Raw genomic sequence first — 22,512 nt, 5'->3', positions numbered from 1 at the left:
CTTCTACCAGAGGCATGGTAAAGACCTCTCTTGTGTATATAGTGTGTTTATAAGTTACTTAAAGCTTACTTTAAAGTTACTTGATGGTAAGTCTCCTTTTTCTTACATCAGTCATAGAGAGAGGGACAGAGAGAAACAGAGGGAGAGAGAGACCCGCACACATAGACACAGAGAGAGGGACAGAGTGAAACAGAGGGAGAGAGAGAGACCCACGTACATAGACACACAGAGAGGGACAGAGTGAAACAGTTGGAGAGAGAGACTCACAGACATAGTCATAGAGAGAGGGACAGAGAGAAACAGAGGGAGAGAGAGACCCACACACGTAGACAGAGAGAGAGGGACAGAGAGAAACAGAGGGAGAGAGAGACTCGAACACCTAGATATAGAGAGAGGGACAGGGAGAAACAGAGGGAGAGAGACCCACACACCTAGAAATAGAGAGAGGGACAGAGAGAAATACAGGGAGAGACACACACACGTTGGAATAGAGAGAGGGACAGAGTGAAACAGAGGGAGAGAGAGAGAGAGAGAGACAGGCATACATAGAAATAGAGAAACAGAGCACAGAGAGAACAACACACTTAGGCAAGAGAGAGATCCAGAGAGACACACACACATAGACATAGAGAGTGGACCAGAGAAAAACAGAGGGATGGAGAGACCCACACACGTAGAAATAGAGAAAGAGACTGATTGAAACAGAGTGAGAAGGAGACCCACACACGTAGGCATAAAGAGAGGGACAGATTGAAACAGAGGGAGAGACCCACACACATAGCAATAGAGAGAGGGACAGAGAGAAACAGAGGGAGAGAGAGACCCACATACATAGGCACAGAGAGAGGGACAGAGTGAAGCAGATGGAGAGAGAGACTCACACACAGTCATAGAGAGAGGGACAGAGCGTAACAGAGGGAGGGAGAGACCAACACACATAGACATAGAGGGACAGAGAGAAACAGAGGGGGAGAGAGACCCACACACATAGACACAGAGAGAGACAGCGAGAACCAGAGGGGGGCAGAGACCCACACACATAGACACAGAGAGAGGGACAGAGAGAAACAGAGGGAGAGAGAGACCCACACACATAGACATAGAGAGATGGACAGAGTGATGCAGAGGGGGAGAGAGACCCACACACATAGATAGAGAGAGAGACAGAGAGAAAAAGAGTGAGAGAGAGACATGTACACTTAGAAATAGAGAGAGGAAGAGAGCGAAACAGAGGGAGAGAGAGACCCACACACATAGACAGAGAGAGAGGGACAGAGAGAAACAGCGGGAGAGAGAGACACACACACAGATATAGAGAAAGGGACAGAGAGAAACAGAGGGAGAGAGAGGGTCAAAAATGTTTGACACCTACAGAATGTTGGAAACCTGTACTTTTTGTTATGTAAGCTTTGGCAACATGGTTCCCTGTAAACTTTCATGCCAATAAAGCATTTGAATTGAATTGAATTGAATTGAGAGAGGGACAGAGTGAGACAGAGAGAGAGAGAGACCCACACATAGATATAGAGAGAGGGACAGAGAAAAACAGAGCGAGAGAGAGACATGCACTCTTAGAAATAGAGAGAGGGCAGAGTGAAACAGAGCGAGAGAGAGTCACAACCACATAGACAAAAAGAGAGGGACAGAGCGAAATAGAGGGAGAGAGAGACCCACATACATAGACACCGAGGGAGGGATAGAGTGAAACAGAGGCGGAGAGAGACACACACACGTAGAAATTGAGAGAGAGACAGATTTAAAATGAGGGGGAGAGAGAGAGAGACCCATACACAGAAATAGAGAAACAGGGCACAGAGAGAACAACATACTTAGGCAAGAGAGAGATACAGAGAGACCCACACACATAGACATAGAGAGCGAGACAGAGAGAAACAGAGGGATGGAAAGACCCACACATGTTGACATGAAGAGAGGGACAGAGAGAAACAGAGGGAGAGAGAGACCCACACACATGGAGAGACAGAGAGATACAGAGGGAGAGAGAGACCCACACACATTGAAATGAAGAGAAACAGAGGGGGAGGGAGACACACACATAAACAGAGACAAAAAGAGAGGGACAAGGGAAACAGAGGGACAGAGAGTCCCACACACACAGACATCCAGAGAGGGACAGGGTGAACCAGAGGGAGAGAGAGACCGACACACATAGACATAGAGAGAGGGACAGAGAGACACAGAGGGAGGGAAACAGAGAGAACAACACACTGACGATGCCACCTTACATACCATGCTTCTGATATGTCTTCCTTTTTCCTCAACCGAAGGGTCCCCTCCACTGTGGTTGACATGGCCCATGACCGTGTCCATTCTATCTCCCGCACTTCTGCCCTCACCCCTGCTCCTCCCTTCTGCAACCACGATAAAGTCCCCGTTTCCTCACCTTTCACCCCACCAGCCTGCACATTCAACGGATGATCCTACGCCATTTCTGCCACCTCCAGCATGATCCCATCATCAACACATCTTCCCCTCACCTCCCCTTTCAGCATTCTGAAGGGACCGCTCCATCCGCGACGCCCTGGTCCACTCCTCTATCACCCCTAATAACCCTTCCCTTTCGCCTGACACCTTCCCGTGCAAGCACAGGAGATGCAACACATGCCCTTATACCTCCCGCCTTCCCACTGTCCAGGGCCCCAAACACCCCTTCCATGTGAAACAGCGATTTAATTGTTCATCTTGCAATTTAGTATACTGTATTCGCTGCTCAGAATGCAGTCTCCTCCACATTGGGGAGACCAAATGCAGATTGGGTGACTGCTTTGTGGAACACCTCCATTCAGTTCGTAAGGGGGTCACTGAGCTTCCGGTCGCCTGTCACTTTAATTCTCCGCTCCACTCCCTCTCAGACCTCACCATCCTCGGCCTCTTGCATTGTTCCATGGAAGCTCAACGTAAGCTCGAGTTAAGGTGGAGGTGCGGCCTGCCGCTTTTTCAGCAGCCGCCTGCCCGCACCTCCGTCCCCGGCCTCCTACACCAACCCCCCCGCAGCATTGCCGGCTGTTTCCTGAGAGCCCGGCACTTCTCCTTGGTGCCGGGCTCATTTGCCGGCACTCGCGAGCGGGGATCGCGCTGTTGCAGGCACCTCCCCCTTAACAGTGGGAGGAAGGCCTGCAGTACCGCAGCCTGCCATGCCGAAGCGGGTGGTGCTGCGGCACTTTGCGCGCCGATATTCAGTTTCAGCGCCCCAAGTGGGGCGCCGAAACCCTTGTTTAGCGGCCGGCTTCCACTTGAGGCGCTGAAACTGAATATCCTGATGACGCAAGTGGCTCCGCGCGCAGCGGTAATTCCGGCGCCCAGGCGAGCTGGGTGCCCCAAACTGAATTTCTAGGCCTATGTACCTTAAAGCACCGCCACTGTGACTAATCCTTTATAAATGTTAATGAGATCAGCATGAATGGTTTGTATTTCAGGGGGTTGCCTGAAAGATGGAATTGAGAATTTTGATTTAAAAGCAGCACCCAAACAAAAACCTGAACCCTGGACCTTAAGACTAAAAGTCTGGGCCTAGAAATTCAGTGGGCTGCGCCACCCATTAGCACCCAAAGAGGGCACTTAGTGGGTTTAACGCCACTGGCCACGCCTCCCGCTAAATTTAGCGGGACGCTAATGGCGGCGCTTGCCGTTAGCGCTGCGTAGCTACCGATGATGTCATCGGTGTGCGCAGTGCCCTGCTACCACCCCGATCGCGAAATTTGGTAGAGCCCCCTGCTTTAACACCGGTCGTAATTTGCAACCAGTTCAGGGGGGCCTACCTGCGGCGGTAGAGGCGCTGAGGTGCGTGGCGGCCATTTTTTTTTGCTGGCCGTCCCCCGCGTTTTGCCGGCTGTGTCCCAAGAGCCTGGCACTCCTCCTCGGCAGCAGTCCCCTCCCCTTTAAGAAGGGGAGGAAGGCCTGCAGTACTGCGATTGTCAGTTGCAGCGTCCCAAGAGGGACGCGGGGCGCCTCGAGTAGCACTGCGCTTCCGTCTGGGGCACTGAAACTGAATTTCTGGCGGGCGGTCGCGACGCCCTCCAGGGCAGAACTTCTGGTGCCCTAACGAGGCTGGCATCCCAAATGGGGCGCCAGTGAATTTCTAGGCCTTGATGTTTTACCGACAGAGCTATCTGGGCTCACACTCTTTTCACAACACAGCGACATCAAGTGGCTGATATTGAACATTACATTGTTCACATTCTGCATTTCATTCTGTAGTCAGGAGGGGACCAACAACAATGACTTTGGTCTTCCCTATATTTAATTGGAGAAAATGTCTGATCATCCAGCACTGGACTAGCAGTCTGACAATTTAGAAACCGTGGAGGGGATCGCGAGAGGTGGTGGTGAGGTGGAGCTGGGTGTTATCAGCATACATGTGGAGCCTGACACTGTGTTTTTGGATGATGTCGTCAAGGGGCAACATGTAGATGACAATTAAGAGGGGGCTGAGTATAGATCCTTGGGGGACATCAGAGGTGATGATGCGGGAGCAGGAAGAGAAGCCATTGCAAATGATTCTCTGTTTTATGTCGAATAAATCCAATAATAGCACCTCAGACTTTTATTCTGGGGGACAAGGGTTCAAGACTCTGGTCAAGTGTTGCTTTTCTCAATGAACTCAACACCCAATTTACACTTGAAAGCAGTGCCATTAGAAAATACCCTGTCAAAAAGCTCAGGCGTGATTGCAAAGTTATAAAATGTATTAAGCAAATATTTCAAAATAATTATATTTCAAAAATCAGGTGTTGTGGCAATCATGTAACACATATTAATGAGTTTTATTGAGACAGCAAGCAAGATCTGCTTGGAATACTCGTGCTCATTTTCTTTATTCGTTCCTGGGATGTGGGCATCGCTGGCAATGCCAGCATTTATTGCCCATCGCTAATTGCCCTTGAGAAGCTGGTGGTGGTGAGCCGCCTTCTTGAACCACTGCAGTCCATGTGGTGAAGGTACTCCCGCAGTGCTGTTTGGGAGGGAGATCCTGGACTTTGAACCAGCGACGATGATGGCAATATTGTTCCAAGTCGGGATGGTGTGTGTCATGGAGGGGAACGTGCAGGTGGTGGTATTCTCATGCTCCTGCTGCCTTTGTCTTTCTAGTTGGTTGAGGTCATGGGTTTGGTAGGTGCTGTCGAAGAAGCAATGGTGATTTGCTACATTGCATCTTTTAGATGGCACAAACTGCAGCCATGGTGCGCCAGTGGTGGAGGGAGTGAATATTTAAAGTGCTGGATGGAGTGACAATCAAGCTGACAGCTTTATCCTGGATGGTGTCGAGCTTCTTCAGTGTTGTTGGAGCTGCAGTCATCCAGGCAAGTGGAGAGTATTACATCACACTCATTATTTGTGCCTTGTAGATGGTGGAAAGGATTTGGGGAATCCGGAGTTGAAACACTCGCCGCAGAATATCCAAACTCTGACCTGCTCTTGTTGCCACAGTATTTATGTGGCTGGTCCAGTTAAGTTTCTGGTCAATGGTGACCCCAGAGTCTTGACGTTGAGGGATTCAACAATGGTAACGCTGTTGAATATCAGGAGGTGATGTTTAGGCGCACTCTTGTTGGAGATAGCCATTGTCTGGCACTTGTGTGGCACGAATGTTACTTGCCACTTATCAACTCCAGCCTAAATGTCATCCAAGTCTTGCTGCATGCGGGCATAGACTGCTTCATTATCTGAGGAATTGCAAATGGAACTGAACACTGTGTAATCATCAGTGAACACCCCCACTTCTGACCTCATTATGGAGGGAAGGTCATTGATGAAGCAGCTGAAGATGGTTGGGCCGAGAACACTGCCCAAAGGAACTTGCGCAGCAATGTCCTGCGGCTGAGATGATTGTCCTCCAGCAACCACAGCCATCTTCCTTTGTGCTTGGTATGACTCCAGCCAATGGAGAGTTTTCCCCCTGATTCCCGTTGATTTCAATTTTACTACGCCTCCTTGATGCCACACTTGGTCAAATGCTGCCTTGATGTCAAGTGCAGTCACTCTCACCTCACCTCTGGAATTCAGCTCTCTTGTCCATGTTTGGACCAAGGTTGTAATTAGGTCTGGAGCCGAGTGGTCTTGGCGGAACCCAAACTGGGCATCAGTGAGCAGGTTATTGGCGAGTCAGTGCTGCCTGATAGCACTGTCGATGACACCTATCATCACTTTGCTGATGATTGAGATTAGACTGATGGGGCAGTAATTGGCTGGATTGGATTTGTCCTGCTTTTTGTGGACACGATATACCTAGGCAGCTTTCCACATTGTCAGGTAGATGCCAGTGTTGTAGCTGTACTGGATCAGAATGTCTAGAGGCGCGGCTAGTTCTGGAGCACAAGTCTTCAGCACAACAGTCGGGATTTTGTCGGGGCCCATAGCCTTTGCTGTATCCAGTGCGCTCAGCCCTTTCTTCATAGAATCATAGAATCATAGAAAGTTACAGCATGGAAGGAGACCAGTTCAGCCCATCGTGTCCGCGCCGGCCAACAAAGAGCTAGCCAGCCTAATCCCACTTCCCAGCTGTTGGTCCGTAGCCCTGCAACTTAGAGCAACCCAAGTGCACATCCAAATACTTTTTAAATGTGGTTAGGGTTCCTGCCTCTACCACCCTTTCAGTCAGTCATATTCAGAACCCCAGAACCCTCTGGGTGAAGAATTTCCCCTCAAATTTCCTCTAAACCTTCCACCAATTACTTTAAATCGGTGCCCCCTGGTTTTTGACCCTCCTGCTAAAGGAAATAGGTCCTTTCTATCGACTTTATCTAGGCCCCTCATAATTTTATACACCTCAATAAGGTTTTCCCTCAGCCTCCTCTGTTCCAAGGAAAACAGACCCAGCCTATCCAGTCTTTCCTCATAGCTAAGATTCTCTACTCCCGGCAACATCCTTGTAAATCTCCTCTCTACTCACTCTAGTGCAATCACATCTTTCCTGTAGTGTGGTGACCAGAACTGCACACAGTACTCTAGCTGAGGCCTAACTAGTGTTTTACACATTTGAAGCATAACCTCCCTGCTCTTGTATTCTGTGCCACGATGAATAAACGTAAGTATTCCATATGCCTTCTTAACCACCTTAACTACTTGGCTTGCTACCTTCAGGGATCTGTGGACATGCACTCCAAGGTCCCTTTTTTCCTTTACACTAATCAGTGTCCTACCATTTAATGTGTATTCCCTTTCCTTGTTAGCCCCCCCCCCCCACCCCCCGGAGTGCATTAACTCACACTTCTCCGGATTTAATTCCATTTGCCACTGTTCTGTCCACCTGACCAGGTCATTGATATCTTCCTACAATCTACATCTTCCTTCTTCAGGATCAACCACACAGCCTATTTTAGCATCATCTGCAAACTTCTGAAATCATACCCCCTATGTTCAAGTCAAGATCGTTGATATATACCACAAAAAGCAAGGGACCTTGTACTGAGCCCTGCGGAACCCCACTGGAAACATCCATCAAACATTACCCTCTGCTTCCCGTCTCCGGCCCAGTTTTGAATCCAACTTGACACTTTACCCTGGATCCCTTGGGCTTTTAAATTCGTGACCAGTCTGTCATGTGGAACCATATCAAAAGCCTTGATATCACGTGGATTGAATTGAATTGGCTGAAGACTGGCTTGATTGATGGTGTGAAACCTCAGGAAGAGGCCGAGATATATCTTTTCACTCGGCACTTCTGGTTGAAGATAGTTGCAAATGCTTCAGCCTTGTCTCGCGATAGCATGCTGGCCTCCACCATCAATGAGGAGAGGGATGTTCATGGAGTCTCCTTCCCCTAGTTCTTTAACGATCCACCACCATTGACAGCTGGATGGGGCAGGGCTGCGTTGCTTTGATCTGATCCGTTGATTTTGCGATTGCTTAGCACAGGGCTGTTTTGAAGCTTTGTTTGCATTGTCCCCACGTCCATTTTTATTCTTGCTCACCCAGTTCCCAGTGCATGCATTTGAAAGGATTTTTAATGTGTCTGCTACTTACAGGGCTGACAAATGGCAGGTAGCTTTCGCACCTCACAAGTGCCAGGCAATGAGTATCTCCAAAAAGCGAGAGTCTAACCACTGCCCCTTGAGATTCAATGGCATTATCATCGCCGAATGACCCCACCATCAACATCCTGGGGTCACCACTGACCAGAAACTTAACTGGACCAGCCACATAAATCCTATGGCAACAAGAGCAGGTCAGAGTCTAGGTGATCTGCGGCGAGTGTCTCAGCTCCTGACTCCCCAAAGCCTTTCCACCATCTACAAGGCAGAAGTAAGGAGCGTGATGGAATTCCCTCCACTTGCGTGGATGAGTGCAGCTCCAACAAAAACTCAAAAAGCTCGACACCATCCAGGAGAAAGCAGCCCGCTTGATTTGCACCCCATCCACCACCTTAAACATTCACTCCCTCCACCACCAGCATACCGTGGCTGCAGTGTGTACCATCTACAAGATGCAGTGCAGCAACTCGCCAAGGCTTCTTCGGCAGCACCCCCCAAACCCGCAACCTCTTCCACCTAGAAGGTCAAGGGCAGCAGGCGCATGGGAACACCACCACCTCCAAGTTCCCCTCCAAGTCACACACCACCCTGACTTGGAAAAATATCGCTGTCATCGTCGCTGGGTCAAAATCCTGGAACTCTCTCCCTAAACAGCACTGTGGGAGTACCTTCACCACACAGACTGCAGCGGTACAAGAAGATGGCTCACCACCACCTTCTCAAGGGCAACTAGGGATGGGCAATAACAACAGAAAACGTTGGAAAAACTCAGCAGGCCAGGCATCATCCGTGGAGAGAAGTTAAAGTCAACGTTTCAGGTCAAAACACTTTATCAAGACTAAAGAGGCACAGGGAATGAAATTGATTAAGAGGCCAGGCTGGGAGAGAACAAAATAGAAATGAAGAGACATTAAGAGGTATTCAAAACGAGACGAGATGGTGATAGGACTAGTGGAGACAAAAGACAGCTCTAGATTGGGAGAATGTGAGACAGCTGCCATGGGGGAGAGAGAAAAAAAAAGAGAAAGGGGGGGAAAGGCCAAAACAAAGGTGTGGATAAAAAATATAAGTAAAAATGAAATAGGGGCCGAGGTTATGATCTGAAATTGTTGAACTCGATATTGAGTCCGGAAGGCTGTAAAGTGCCTAATCGGAAGATGAGGTGCTGTTCCTCGAGTTTACGTTGAGCTTCCATGGAACAATGCAAGAGGCGGAGGACAGTAAGGTCCAAGTGGGAATGGGGTGGTGAATTAAAATGATAGGCGACCTTACAGACTGAAAGGAGGTGTTCCGCAAAGCTGTCACACAATCTGCGTTTGGTCTCCCCAATCTAGAGGAGACTGCATCGTGAGCAGCGAATACAGTATACTAGATTGCAAGAAGTACAAGTAAATCACTGTTTCATCTGGAAGGGGTGTTTGGGATCCTGGACAGTGGGAAGGGGGGGGAAAGGGCAGGTGTTACATCTCCTGCGCTTGCACGGGAAGGTGCCAAGCGAAGGGGAAGGGGTGCTGGGTGTGATAGAGGAGTGGACTAGTGTGTCTCAGAGGGAGCGGTCCCTATGGAATGCTGAAAGGGGAGGGGAGGGGAAGATGCGTTTGGTGTTGGGATCACTTTGGAGGTGGCGGAAATGGCGGAAAATGATCCGTTGAATGTGGAGGCTGGTGGGGTGAAAGGTGCCTTCGACTCTTCTGACGCTTCAACAAAAAACTTTTTTTCTTCCTTTCCGATGTCAAGGATCGCAAGCTTCATCAACTCTTGAACACCAATGCCCCTCCGGAACCTTCTTCCCCTTCACTTTCCTCTGACCCCCCTTCTCCCAATATCACCCCTTGCCGCATTTTCACTATCCTCTCTGACCTTCCCCTCTCTGACCCTGAACGATCAGTCCTCAGCAAAGGCCTGAGCTTCATCCCCTTACACCCCCACCTCAATGAATTTCGAGCTCGGCACGATGTTGAGCTATTTTTCTGCTGCCTTCATCTCCGTGCCCACTTCTCTGGCCAGGAGTCTTCCCCCCGCACGACTGACCCTTTCTCCCACTTTCAGAATTCCCGTTCTACCTGGAGCCCTCCCCTGGCTTCTTACCCTCTCTAGACCTTTCCATCGCTAACTGCCACCATGGCATCGGCCGTCTCCATTTCTCTGCTCCCCTCACTCACTCCAACCTACCTCCCTCTGAACTTGCAGCACTCCATTCTCTTAGATCCAACCCTGACATTGTCATTAAACCTGCTGACAAGGGTGGTGCTGTTGTTGTTTGGTGAACTGACCTCTACCTAGCGGAAGCTGAACGCCAACTCTCTGACACCTCCTCCTACCTCCACCTGGACCATGACCCCACTACCGAACATCAAACCACCGTTTCCAAGACTGTCACTGACCTCATCTCCTCTGGAGATCTTCCCCCCGTGGCCACCAACCTCATAGTTCCCCCACCCCACACAGCCCGCTTCTACCTCCTTCCCAAGACCCACAAACAGGACTGCCCTGGTAGACCCATCGTTTCAGCCTGTTCTTGCCCCATGGAACTTATTAAGGATAAGAAGTAAGCCATTTAGGACAGAGATGAGCAAGAATTTCTTCACCCAGAGAGTGGTGAAGCTGTGGAATTCTCTACCACAGAAGGCAGTTGAGGCCAAGTCTTTAAATATATTCAAGAAGAAGTTAGATATATTTCTTAGAACTAAAGGTATCAAGGGATATGGGGAGAAGGCAGGTACGGGCTACAGAGTTTGGCTGATCAGCCATGATCTCATCGAATGGCGGAGCAGGCTCGAGGGGCCGAATGGCCTACTCCTGCTCCTATCTTCTATGTTTCTATGATTGCTGAAAGGGAAGGGGAGGAGAAGATGCATTTGGTGGTGGGATCACTTTGGAGGTAGCGGAAATGCGGAGGATGATCCGTTGAATGTGGAGGCTGGTGGGGTGACAGGTGAGGACAAGGGTAACCCTATCGTGGTTCTCGGAGGGAGGGGCAGGTGTGAGGGCAGAAGTGCGGGAGATAGAATGGACACAGTCGAGGGCCATGTCAACCATGGTAGAGTGGAATCCTCTGTTGAGGAAAAAGGAAGACATGTCAGAAGCTCTGGTGTGGAAGATGGCATCGTCGGAGCAGATGCGGCGGAGATGAAGAAACTGGCAGAATGGAATAGAGTCCTTACAGGAGGCGGGGTGGGAGGAAGTGTAGTCCAGGTAGCTGTGGGAGTCGGTGGGCTTGTAGGGAATTTTGGTCAATAACCTATCCCCAGAGATGGAGACGGAGAAGTCGAGGAAGGGAAGGGAAGAGTCAGAGATGGACCATGTGAAGCTGAGTGAAGGGTGGAAATTGGAGGCAAAGTGAAAGAAATTGTCTTGTTCAGGGCGAGAGCAGGAAACGGCACTGATGCAGTCATCAACGTATCAGAAAAAGAGGCGAGGGAGAGGACCCGAGTAGGACTGGAACAAAGAGTGTTCCACATATCCCACGAAAAGGCAGGCATAGCTAGGACCCATGCGGGTATCCATAGCAACACCTTTGATTTGGAGGAAATGAGTGGAGTCAAAGGAGAAGTTGTTCAATGTGAGAACAAGTTCAGCCAGGCGGAGGAGGGTAGTGTTGGATGGGGAGTGGTTGGGCCTCTGTTCAAGGAAGAAGTGGAGCGCCCTCAGGCCATCCTGGTGGGGGATGGAGGTGCAGAGTGATTGTACATCCATGGTGAAAAGGAAGCGTTTGGGGCCAGGAAACTGGAAACTGCTAAAGTGGCAGAGGGCGTCATAATACCCAGTCGAAGATGGCCTGATCTCTGGTTGGTTCCTCGACATATTGTTCCAGAAAACCATCCCGTAAACATTCTAGGAATTCCTCTTCCACAGTATTTTTACTAATTTGGATAGCCCAATCTATATGTAAATTAAAGTCACCCATGATGACTGCTGTGCCCTTACTGCATGCTTCTCTAATTTCCCTTTTAATGCCATCCCCAACCACCGTATTACTGTTTGGAGGTCTATATACCACTCCCACTAACGTTTTCTGCCCCTTGATAGTTCTCAGTTCTACCCATACAGATTCCGCATCATCAGAGTTAATATCCTTCCTTTCAATTGTGCTAACCCCCTCTTTAACCAGCAATGCTACCACACCTCCCTTTCTTTTTTGCCTATCCTTCCTAAATATTGAATACCCCTGGATGTTGAGTTCCCAGCCTTGGCCACCCTGGAGCCATGTTTCTGTAATCGCAATCAAATCATATTCATTTACCTCTATTTGCGCAGCTAATTCATCCACCTTGTTCCGAATGCTCCTTGCATTAAGACACAAAGCCTTCAAGCTTGTATTTTAACGCTCTCAGACCTATATGAATTATTATTTACTGTGGCCATGTTTGATTTAAACCGTTGATTTCTCTGTCTGCCACTTTTGTTTTCCTCCTTCCTGTCTTTTGCTTTATTCCTTGTTTCCCTTTCCTCTGTCTCCCTGCTCAGGTTCCCAACCCCCTGCCATTTTAGTTTAAACCCTCCCAACAGCACTAGCAAACACTCCCCCCAGGACAACAGTCCCAGCCCTGCTCAGGTGCAAACCGTCCGGTTTCAACAGGTCCAACCTCCCCGAGAACCGGTTCCAATGTCCCAGGAATTTGAATCCCTCCTCCTTGCACCATTCCTCTAGCCACGTATTCATTTGAAATATCCTCCTATTTCTACTCTGACTAGCACGTGGCACTGGTAGCAATCCTGAGATTACTACCTTTGAGGTCCTATTTTTTAATTTACCTCCTAACTCCCTATATTCTGCTTTTAGGACCTCATCCCGTTTTTTACCTATATCGTTGGTGCCTATGTGCACCACGACAACTGGCTGATCGCCCTCCCCCTCCAAAATGTTCTGCAGCCGCTCCGAGATGTCCTTGACCCTTGCACCAGGGAGGCAACACACCATCCTGGAGTCTCGATTGCGGCCGCAAAAACGCCTATCTATTCCCCTTACAATTGAGTCCCCTATCACTATAGCTCTTCCACTCCTTTTCCTCCCAGCCTGTGCAGCAGAGCCACCCTTGGTGCCAGGAAGTTGGCTGCTGCTGCCTTCCCCTGATGAGTCATCCCCCCCAACAGTATTCAAAGTGGTATATCTGTTTGAGAGGGGGATGGCCACAGGGGATTCCTGCACTACCTGCCTATGCCTCTTACTCTGCCTGCTGGTCACCCATTCCCTTCCTGCCTGTACACCCTTTACCTGCAGTGTGACCAACTCGCTAAATGTGATATTCACGACATCCTCAGCATCGCGAATGCTCCAAAATGAATCCATCCACAGCTTCAGTGCCGCAATGCGGTCTGTCAGTAGCTGCAGCTGGACACACTTTCCGCACACATGGTCGTCAGGGACGCAGGAAGCGTCCCTGATTTCCCACATAGAGCAAGAGGAGCATATTACGGGGCTGGGCTGTCCTGCCATGACTTAACCTTTAATTAATTAATTAAAATTAAATGAATCCCACCAATTTCACTTCAATTAAATGATATACTCAAAGGCCCTTGCTTAATAGTAGTCCCAGGCAGTGATCCCGTCTGTGCAGCACCTTTCTCTCACACACCCACTCTCACTGCCTCCCCCAGGCTTCACTTCACAAATACACTTTCCCCACAAACCCCCGCCATGCTCTTTAATGTTTTGTTTTTTATACGGTTGTGTGGGTTAAAGTAAAAATTGATCTTGAGCTAACTGCAACTGTAGAGCCAGGGCAAAGATGTAGTGTAGATGTAGTGTCCAGGGTTCAATCCCTGATTGGGCGTTGCTTTTATCAGTGAAAACAAATCCCAGTTTACACTTGAAAGCCATGCCAAATTTTTAGAACCTCTCTGGCCACAGAGGAGATGCCAGAGGACTGGACGACAGCTATTCAAGAAAGCTAGTAGGGATAAACCAGGGAATTACAGGCCAGTGAGCCTAACATCAGTGGTAGGGAAATTATTAGAAAAAATTCTGAGGGACAGAATTAGTCTCCACTTGGCGAGTCAAGGATTAATCAAGTATAGTCAGCATAGCTTTGTCAGGGGGAGATCATGTCTAACCAATTTGATTGAATTTTTTGAGGGGATGACTAAGTGTGTGGATGAGGTTAGTGCAGTTGATGCAGTCTACATGGACTTCAGTAAGGATTTTGACAAAGTCCCGCATGGGAGACTGGTCAAGGAGAATCCAAAATTGGCTTAGTGGCAGGAGGCAGAGGGTGATGGCCAAAGGTTGTTTTTGTGACTGGAAGCCTGTGTCCAGTGGTGTACCACAGGGATCAGTGCTGGGTCACTTGCTGTCTGTACTGTACATTAATGATTAGATATTAATGTAGGAGGTATGATCAGTAAGTTCGCAGATGACACGGAAATTGGTGGAGTGGTAAATAGCGAGGAGGAAAGCCTCAGGCTACAGGACGATATAGACGGGTTGGTCAGATGGGCAGAAAAGTGTAATTTAACCCTGAAATGTGTGAGGTGATGCATTTTGGGAGGACTAACAAGGCAAGGGAATATATAATGAATGGTAGGACCCTCGGAAGGACAGAGAATCAGAGGGACCTTGGTGTGCATGTACATAGATCCCTGAAGGCAGCGGGACAGGTAGATAAGGTGGTTAAGAAAGCATACTCGCCTTCATTAGCCGAGGCATAGAATATAAGAGCAAGGAGGTTATGATGGCACTGCACAAAACGCTAGTTAGGCCACAGCTGGAATACTGTGTGCAGTTCTGGTCGCCACACTATAGGAAGGATGTGATCGCATTGGAGAGGGTGCAGAGGAGATTCACCAGGATGTTACCTGGGCTGAAGAGAGACTAGATAGGGTAGATAGAAACAAACTTTTCCCCTTCGTAGAGGGGTCAATAACCAGGGGGCATAGATTCAAGGTAAGGGGCACAAGGTTTAGAGGGGATTTGACGAAACACTTTTTCACCCAGAGGGTGGTAGAGGCTGGAAACCTCACAACATTCAAGAAGCATTTAGATGAGCACTTGAAACGCCATAGCATACAAGGCTACGGACCACGTGCTGAAAACTGGGATTAGAATAGACAGGGCTTGATGGCCAGCGTGGACACGGTGGGCCGAAGGGCCTCTTTCTGTGCTGTATAACTCTATGACTCTAAGTTTACAGCACAGAAGGAGGTCATTCAGCCCATCTTGTCCGTGCCAGCAAATAAATAGCGCTCCAACCTATTCCCACTTTCCAACAGTTGGTCTGTAGCCCTGTAGGTTATGGCACTTCAGATGCCTAATCAAGTACTTTTTTAATGTGATGATGGTTTCTACCTCTACCACCCTTTCATGCAGTGAGTTCCAAAAACCCCACCATCCTCTGGATGAAAAAAATCCTCCTCAAATCCCCTCTAAACCTCCTAACAATTACTTTAAACCTATACCCCCTGCTTATCAACCCCTCAGCTGAGCGAAATAGGTCCTTCCTGTCCATTCTATCTAGGCCCCTCAGAATTTTATACACCTCAATTAGGCCTCCTCTATTCCAAAGGAAACAACCCCAGCCTATCCAATCTTTCCTCCTAGCTAAAATTCCCCATCACCTTAATTAGTTCTCCCCTCAGCCTCCTTTACTCCAAAGAAAACAACCCCAGCCTATCCAATCTTTCCTCCTAGCTAAAAGTTCCCATCACAGGCAACATCCTCATAAAGCTCCTCTGCTTCCCCTCTAGTGCAATTGCAGCTTTTAAAGGCTCTTTATAATGTGTCCATGACTACACAACCCACTCTGGGTCCAGGCGTATTGTGTATATGTAAAACAGTCCATGACTACACAACCCACTCTGGGTCCAGGTATATTGTGTAGCAGTAAAACAGTCCGTGACTACACAAACCTCTCTGGATCCAGGTATATTGTGTATCAGTAAAACAGTCCGTGACTACACAAACCGCTCTGGGTCCAGGTATATTGTGTATCAGTAAAACAGTCCATGACTACACAACCCACTCTGGGTCCAGGAATATTGTGTATCAGTACAACAGTCCATGACTACACAACCCACTCCGGGTCCAGGTATATTGTGTATCAGTAAATCAGTCCGTGACTGCACAACCCACTCTGGGTCCAGCTATATTGTGTATCAGTAAAACAGTCCGTGACTGCACAACCCACTCTGGGTCCAGGTATATTGTGTATCAGTAAAACAGTCCGTGACTGCACAACCCACTCTGGGTCCAGGTATATTGTGTATCAGTAAAACAGTCCGTGACTACACACCCCACTCTGGGTCCAGGTATATTATGTATCAGCAAAACAGTCCGTGACTACACAACCCACTCTGGGTCCAGGTGTATTGTGTATCAGTAAAACAGTCCGTGACTACACAACCCACTCTGGGTCCAGGTATATTGTGTATAAATAAAACAGGTTTATTAAGCATTAAGCATCCAGTACAAAGAAATAATATTTAACAAGAAGATAGTTGTAGTCTCTTCATTGAACGCTGGCATTCCTTCTGAATGACTACGGCGCAGTCTCCTTAGTTGTTTTGCTGTGTTCTGTTGACTGAAGCTCACTTCTCTAGATTCTTGCTGTGTTCTGTTGACTGAAGCTTCTCAAACTCTGGTTATGTAGTGCGCTGCTTTCGGTGTTCAATACCTGAATCTTTATACCCTTTTTCCTCCCGTTTTGCCTACGTGGCAGTAATTAACTCTCTGACACCTGGTAAATGCCTTGCTTTCCTCGTTAGCCATGTTATGACCTTGTTGATCCCACTCGGTCTCTTTCCGTGCACAACAAAGTGCCCTTATCTTAGATGTTCACTTTTCACAGACCATTTCTTAAAATGTTTTCTAAACAATCTGTCCATCCTATAGCTGTACAAATGAAGGATGTCTCCAACTCCTATCTCTCTTTCTACTTCTTATCTCTTTAAACATAATATTACCGAATTCCTCATCTCCGCCAGTCTCCATGTTGATCCAGCACAACATTCTATTATTTCAGTAACCGAAAACAGAGGTTTCTAGTCAGATTGGCATAACTTCCCATCCTGCTTTTGGTCTCAGTTATTCGACATTTTATACAGGCTTCTAGGTTTTTAACATACATTTTCATGTATTATCGTTATACAAAAATAGTTATAGAATCTTAATAATGTTTACTAAATCATACAGACACACCCGGTCCAACACAATCACATCCTTCCTGTAATGTGATGACCAGCACTGCATGCAGTATTCTCGCTGCGGCATAACTAGTGTTTTATTCATTTCCAGAATAACTGCCCTGCTCTTACAAGGACATAAGAACATAAGAAATAAGAGCAGGAGTAGGCCATTCGGCCCTTCTAGCCTGCTCCGCCATCCAATGAGATCATGGCTGATCTTCTGCTTCAACTCCATTCACCGGCCCTATTGCCATATCCCTTGATGCTCTTACTAGTCAGAAATCTATCAACTTCTGTTTTGAATATACCCAATGAATGAGCCTCCTTATATTCTATGTCTCGGCCTGCTTCACCATCCTCCACCTGCTTCAGGATGACATGCAAGTCATGATCCTGACCAATGGATCCGCCAGAGACCCAATTCACATACGGACCAGGGAAAACAAGGCTATGGCATCGCACCAACGCTCTTCTCAATCTTCTTTGCTAAAATTCTCCATCTCACCCTCAGTAAGCTCCCTGCTGGAGTGGAGCTAATCTACAGAACAAACAGGAAACTGTTCAACCTCCGTCGTCTACAGTCCAGATCCAAGGTCGTCCCATCCTCTGTCGTCGAATTTCTGTATGGGAACACTCTGAGGTCGAACTCCAAACCATCATCAACACCTTCGCTGAAGCATAGGAGAGCATGGGCCTTACACTAAACATCCGTAAGCAAAGGTCCTCTACCAACTTGCCCCCGCCACAAAGTACTGCTCCCCGATTATCAAAACCCATGACGAGGCCTTGGACAACGTGGACCACTTCCCATACCTCGGGAGCCTACTGTCAACAAGGGCAGACATCGATGACAAAGTTAAACACCACCTTCAGTGTGCCAGTGCAGCCTTCGGTCACCTGAGGAAGAGAGTGTTTGAAGACCAGGGTCTCAAACACGGCACTAAGCTCATGGTCTACAGAGCAGTAGTGATACCCGCCCTGCTGTATGCCTCAGAGACATGGACCATATACAGCAGGCACCTCAAAGCACTGAAAAGCTATCACCAACGCTGCTTCCGCAAGATCCTGCAAATCCACTGGCAGGATAGGCGCACCAACGTCAGTGTTCTCACGCAGGCCAGCATCCCCAGCATCAAAGCTTTGACCATGCTCGATCAGCTCCAATGGACTGGCCACATCGTCTGCATGCACAATACGATATTCCCAAAGCAAGCGCTCTACTCCAAGCTCCGAAATGGCAAGAGAGCCCCAGGTGGGCAGAGGAAACGCTTCAAGGACACCCTCAAAGCCTCCTTGAAAAAGTGCAACATCCCCACCGACACCAGGGAATCGCTGGCCCAAGACCACACTAAGTGGAGGAGAAGCATCTGGGAAGGCATCAAACACCTCGAGTATCTTCACCAGGAGCAAGCGGCAGCCAAGCGCAAGCAGCAGAAGGAGCGCAAATCAACCCAAGCACCCACCTGTAAAGTAAGAAGCCATATAACCTGACATGAATCGGTCATTCATGAAAGAAAGACTTATGAAAAAATACTGAGCGGCCTACGGGTGGCGCTGTCCAGGGAGAGTATAAATACTCAGGCATGGGCCCAGCTTGCGCGGGGCATTCTTAACAGGAACTAATGAAGGACACAACTAGATCTCTATGTTGTAAAACAGTTGGTAAAAGCTTTGTTTAACGCTTAGACCAAGTGCCTAGTTGTTTTCTTATGTCATAAGCTATTTAGAAAAATACACTGGCCTAGTAATTCCGGTCCCAACGCGTGAGTACGGACGGGGTACTCACTCGTGGGCCCGTTGGAAGTGCCGGATTTCAGCATGCACAGCGCATGCGCGGGAAACCGGCATTTCCTCCAAGGGTTCAGAGGTCCAACGCATGCGCGCAGGACTCTGCGCGCACGCATTGAACTTCCTTCTTTTTGACAGGTTTGCCCGTGTGTAAGGGCACAACTTTTTAGAAATGTAAAAAGGAGACATAAGGACTTGATTCTTTAAGGTAAGTGGTCTATTATTTAAAATTATAACATTTTTTCCACAGCTTTATTGTTCTTAAGGACTTTACAGTAAGGTAAGTTTATTTTTAGACCCGATTTCTTAAAAAATTATTTTTTTCAAAAATTTTATTAATTGTTTAAAATAGCTTTTTAAAGTTATTTATAGTTCATTTAATTAGTGGGATGTTTTTAAAATTTTATTTAAATTTTAAGTCGTGTTTTGGGCGCCCGTAGTTTTCATGAGTTTGACAGTTCTTATTATCAAACTCATGAATGAAGTTTTCCCTCCCCTGATTGGCTGCCCAGTGCTCACCTGATCCCAGCCAGCACATTGAACTAACTATGCCACTGGATCAGGCAAGCACAGCGCGCTGACAGCTGAACCGGGCCAGTGACAGGAATTCCAAGCAGGCCCAGGCTTCAGCTGTCGGCGCGCCGGGTAAGTGCACATCGGGGGCTTGCATGCGTGGCAAGCCCCCGAACCTAATATCTGGGCCTCTATCTTATGAAACAATTCTGGCCTCATTAACAAATGACAAACTGGGTTTGGAAATTTAGAAACCAAACTATGAAATAGCTATGAAAAGGACACTAAAAATATCCCAACACTGGACAAACAGGGGGCAATGGGGGGGAGGAGCTAAAGACGATTAAAATCACTAAGGAGATGGTACTGAGTAAAATAATGGGACTTAAGGTGGATAAATCCCCCGGACCTGATGGCCTACATCCTAGGGTCTTGAGAGAAGTGCCGGTAGGGATTGTGGATGCATTGGTGATTATTTTCCAGAACTCCCTGGACTCAGGAAAGGTCCCGGCAGATTGGAAAACTGCTAATGTAACACCCTTATTTAGGAAGGGAAGTAGACAAAAAGCTGGAAACTATAGACCAGTTAGCCTAACATCTGTGGTTGGCAAAATGTTGGAGTCCATTATTAAGGAAACAGTAACAGAGCATTTCGATAAACATAATTTAATAGGACAGAGTCAGCATCGTTTTATGAAGGGGAAGTCATGTTTGACAAATTTGCTCGAATTCTTTGAGGATGTAACATACAGGGTGGATAAAGGGGAACCAGCGGATGTAGTATATTTGGACTTCCAAAAGGCATTTGACAAGGTTCCACACAAAAGAGTACGGATCAAGATAAGAAATCACGGGATTGAGGGTAATATACTGGCATGGGTGGAAGATTGGCTATCTAACAGAAAACAGAGAGTTGGGATAAATGGTTCATTCTCGGGTTGGCAATCAGTAACTAGTGGTGTTCCACAGGGGTCAGTGCTGGGACCCCAACTCTTTACTATCTATATTAACGATTTGGAGGAAGGGACCGAGTGCAACATATCCAAGTTTGCTGATGATACAAAGATGGGAGGGAAAGCAATGAGTGAGGAGGACATAAAAAACCTGCAAAAGGACATAGGCAGGCTAAGTGAGTGGGCAGAGATTTGGCAGATGCAATATAATGTTGGAAAGTGTGAGGTTATGCACTTTGGCAGAAAAAATCAAAGAGAAAGTTATTATCTAAATGGAGAGAAACTGCAAAGTGCTACAGTACAAAGGGATCTGGGGGTCCTGGTGCATGAAACACAAAAAGTTAGTATGCAAGTACAGCAGGTGATCAGGAAGGCCAATGGAATCTTGGCTTTTATTGCAAGGGGGATGGAGTATAAAAACAGGGAAGTCTTGCTGCAGTTATACAGGGTATTGGTGAGGCCACACCTGGAATACTGCGTGCAGTTTTGCTTTCCATATTTAAGAAAAGATATACTTGCTCTCGAGGCGGTTCAGAGAAGGTTCACTCGGCTGATTCCGGAGATGAGGGGGTTGACGTATGAGGAAAGGTTGAGTAGGTTGGGACTCTACTCATTGGAGTTCAGAAGAATGAGAGGTGATCTTATCGAAACATATAAGATTGTGAGGGGTCTTGATCGGGTGGATGCGGGGAGGATGTTTCCACTGATGGGTGAGACTAGAACTAGGGGGCATAATCTAAGAATAAGGGGCTGCCCTTTCAAAACTGAGATGAGGAGAAACTTCTTCACTCAGAGGGTAGTAAATCTATGGAATTTGCTACCCCAGAGAGCTGCGGAAGCTGCAACATTAAATAAATTTAAAATGGAGATAGACAGTTTCCTAGCAGATAAGGGAATTAGGGGTTACGGGGAGAGGGAAGGGAAGTGGACGTGAGTCTGGATTCGGATCAGCCATGATCCTATTGAATGGCGGAGCAGGCCCGAGGGGCCATATGGCCTACTCCTGCTCCTACTTCTTATGTTCTTATGTAATTCTGGCTGTTTTCAGATAAGAAAGTTGTAGACCCTGAATAAATAACCTTATTGAAACATAAACTGCTTGGCTCCGACAGGCTGACTTTTGGGAACAAAAACAATGGTTCACCCTGGATAAGGTGTTTTAATTTAAACTTCATAAAGATGGCACGTAAAATAAGGGACACCTGCCCTTCACACCGTTTTATATGGTAAACCCAGAACACCTAGAGATGTGACAAGATTCTAGAAGATTACATGCTGATGTGGCAGTAAGAATTGCAGAGGTCATCAGAAGGATGAATAGGGATAATTAACTTGTATCAGCAGAAAACCTTAAAGGAAATACAACAGGAAAAGAGTATAAATATTGAAGTTACAAATGGGATATCAGAGTCACTTTAATCGGGCTAAGCAATTCTCGACTACAGAGGCAGCTCTGTGGTCTCCAACTCTTTGGGCCTCAGGGGTCAAAGTTATTTGATATTGATAGATAACCTGTATAGAAAACTTTAAGAATTGTAATACTCTCATGAGTTTTGATTGTGACAGCAGGAAAGATCAGCTTGAAAGACTCAAGTTTGACGGGGTTGCATGAGAGATAGAATTCAGAATTGTAATTTAAAAGCAGCGCCCAAACAAGGACTTGAACCCTGGACCCTCAGATTAAAAGTTTGATGTTTTATTGACTGAGCTATCCAGGTTCATAAAGCTGCACAGCACCCTAACTCGGCACAGCAACCTGCCATGACTAACATGGAATATTACATTGTTCATATTCTGCATTTCCTTCTGCAGTAATCGCTTCTGCACAGCGCATTCACTAAGATCGTGGCTGATCATCGACCTCAACTCCACCTTCCCGCCTGATCCCCATATCCCTTGTTTCCCTTCGAGTCCAAAAAACGACCAATCTCAGCCATGAAGGTACTCAGCGACTGAGCATCCATAGCCCTCTGCGATGAATACCAAAGATTCACAGCTCATTGAGTGAAGAAAATTCTACTCATCTCAGTCTTAAATGGTCCACCTCCTTATTCTGAGTTCTAGACTCTCTAGCCAGGGGAAAAAGCCTCTCAGCGTCTACCCTGTCAACCCCCCTCAGAATCTTTTATCATTCAATGAGTTCACCT

The sequence above is a fragment of the Somniosus microcephalus genome, unplaced genomic scaffold (genome assembly GCF_052327205.1).
Source record: "Somniosus microcephalus isolate GS21.2 unplaced genomic scaffold, FLI_Smic_1.0 unresolved_chr2, whole genome shotgun sequence".
In the NCBI taxonomy this organism is placed as follows: domain Eukaryota; kingdom Metazoa; phylum Chordata; class Chondrichthyes; order Squaliformes; family Somniosidae; genus Somniosus; species Somniosus microcephalus.
The sequence above is the reverse complement of the archived record's forward strand: the minus strand, read 5'-3'. Positions refer to the sequence as shown.